We start from the raw sequence: 2667 nt of genomic DNA on the forward strand, positions 1-2667 counted from the left end.
CCAAATGTGCGTAATCAGAAATTAGCATAGAATCCCTCGACTGTGGAAACAGGCTCCCGACTCTCCCAGTAGTATCCCCCACACACCCAAACCCCTACCGCATGACTCTATTTACCCCGAACAAATGCACCGAACCTACACATCCCTGAAAACAATGGGCAATTTAGCATGGCCAGAACACCTGACCTGCACACCTTTGGACTGTGGGAGGAAACCGGATCCGTCCGACGAAATCCACGCAGACACGGGTAGAATGTGCAAACTGCACACAGGTAGTCGCCCGAGGCTCGAATCCGACAAGGGTCCGTGGCGCTGGGAGGCAGCAGTGAAATCCTGATTCTATTTGCACGTGCTGAAGCTTCGATTTATGGACACTGCTGTCATCGATGGTCTGCTTTTTTAAAATCAAGTCAGACACTTCAAACGGAACCTTTCATGCACATCTTCCTTGTTTTGGAGCTGATGGTGATGTGGCAGTGCGTGTGGGAGTGTCGGTGCCTGCGGCTTGTGTTCGGGTGGATTGTGTCGAGCAGAGAGTGGATGCTGGGGGTAGGGACTGTGCGTGGTGTTGGAGGGATGATGATGAGGCCGTCTCATGAGCACCGTTCTTACTTTGGCGGTGCTGTGTTGTAAGCTTGCTGATGGCTTTGACGGTGCCAGAGGTGTGTGTTGAGGAGGGTTGTTACAGTAGAGAGAGGTCGGGGCGGCAATGGAATGGGGGTGATGAAGAGAGACAGCGGTTTGGAATCGGCCCTGCACAGTCGGGGCTGCCCGTCTTTCCTACTGAATTGTGTGGATTGTGTCAGAATGGCTGCGCGAGAGTGTGAAGCGCGAACGTCTTTTCCAGCTCAAGCAGGAAAAGCCGCAGCAGGGCGGCGGCTTGCCACGAGCCCGGGTAGCTCAGTCGGTAGAGCATCAGACTTTTACTCTGAGGGTCCAGGGTTCAGGTCCCTGCTCGGGCGGGTCGCTTTTAAATTGCACTGCCACGGGACAACAGCGAAGGCGTAGTGCGAGCCAATCAGACTGAATGGCCCTCACATTGTGGCGGTGGGAAGCAAGCACAGGCCACTTTTGCCTGCATTTCCGAAATGTGGCAGTTGCTGCCAAACTCGCGGTGTTTCTCCCGCAAAGCGTGGCTTCTGTTTGAATTGATCTCTTTCAGGTCCTCCAAATGTGCGTAATCAGAAATTAGCATAGAATCCCTCGACTGCCCCACTGAACTCATCTCGACCGACCTCGACACTGTCCTAACCCACCTAGTCCAGGAACTCCCCACATACGTTCGAGACACCACCCACGCCCTCCACCTCCTCCAAGACTTCCGTTTCTCCGGTCCCCAACGCCTCATCTTCGCCATGGATATCCAATCCCTCTACACCTCCATCTGCCATGACCAGGGCCTCCAAGCCCTCCGTTTTTTCCTCTCCAGACGTCCCCAACAGTACCCTTCCACAGACACTCTCATTTGTTTGGCCGAACTGGTCCTCACCCTTAACAATTTCTCCTTTGAATCCTCCCACTTCCTCCAGACCAAAGGGGTAACCATGGGCACACGTATGGGCCCCAGCTATGCCTGTCTCTTTGTTGGCTACGTAGAACAGTTGATCTTCCGTAATTACACCGGCACCACTCCCCACCTCTTCCTCCCCTACATTGACGACTGCATTGGCGCCACCTCGTGCTCCCGCGAGGAGGTTGAGCAATTCATCAACTTCACTAACACATTCCACCCTGACCATAAATTTACCTGGACCATTTCTGACACCTCCCTCCCCTTCCTGGACCTCTCCATCTCCATTATGATGACCAACTTGACATTGACATTTTTTACAAACCCGCCGACTCCCACAGCTACCTGGATTACACCTCTTCCCACCCTATCTCTTGCAAAAATGCCATCCCATATTCCCATTCCTCCGCCTCCACTGTATCTGCTCCCAGGAGGACCAGTTCCACCATAGAACACACCAGATGGCCTCCTTCTTTAGAGACCGCAATTTCCCTTCCCACGTGGTTAAAGATGCCCTCCAACGCATCTCGTCCACATCCTGCACCTCCTCCCTCAGACCCCACCCCTCCAACTGTAACAAGGACAGAAAGCCCCTGGTGCTCACCTTCCACCCTACAAACCTCCGCATAAACCAAATCATCCGCCGACATTTCTGTCACCTCCAAACAGACCCCACCACCAGGGATATATTTCCCTCCCCACCCCTTTCCGCCTTCCGCAATGACCGTTCGCTCCGTGACTACCTGGTCAGGTCCATGCCCCCCTACGACCCACCCTCCCATCCTGGCACTTTCCCCTGCCACCGCAGGAACTGTAAAACCTGTGCCCACACCTCCTCCCTCACCTCTATCCAAGGCCCTAAAGGAGCCTTCCACATCCATCAAAGTTTTACCTGCACATCCACTAATATCATTTATTGTATCCGTTGCTCCCGATGTGGTCTCCTCTACATTGGGGAGACTGGGCGCCTCCTAGCAGAGCGCTTTAGGGAACATCTCCGAGACACCCGCACCAATCAACCAAACCGCCCTGTGGCCCAACATTTCAACTCCCCCTCCCACTCTGCCAAGGACATGGAGGTGCTGGGCCTCCTCCACCGCCGCTCCCTCACCACCAGACGCCTGGAGGAAGAACGCCTCATCTTCTGCCTCGGAACA

At 54.4% G+C, this 2667-nt stretch overlaps 1 non-coding gene across 1 annotated transcript; it reads left to right on the forward strand.

Annotated features, from left to right (window-relative positions):
- Positions 1 to 889: 889 nt before the first annotated feature.
- Positions 890 to 962, forward strand: trnak-uuu (transfer RNA lysine (anticodon UUU)). Its single transcript has one exon. It is a non-coding gene; the product is annotated as a tRNA-Lys (tRNA).
- Positions 963 to 2667: the final 1705 nt, after the last annotated feature.

Source organism: Chiloscyllium plagiosum, unplaced genomic scaffold, assembly GCF_037043375.1.
Source record: "Chiloscyllium plagiosum isolate Xiang-an unplaced genomic scaffold, Cpla_swu_hap1 HiC_scaffold_28, whole genome shotgun sequence".
NCBI classification, from domain to species: Eukaryota; Metazoa; Chordata; class Chondrichthyes; order Orectolobiformes; family Hemiscylliidae; genus Chiloscyllium; species Chiloscyllium plagiosum.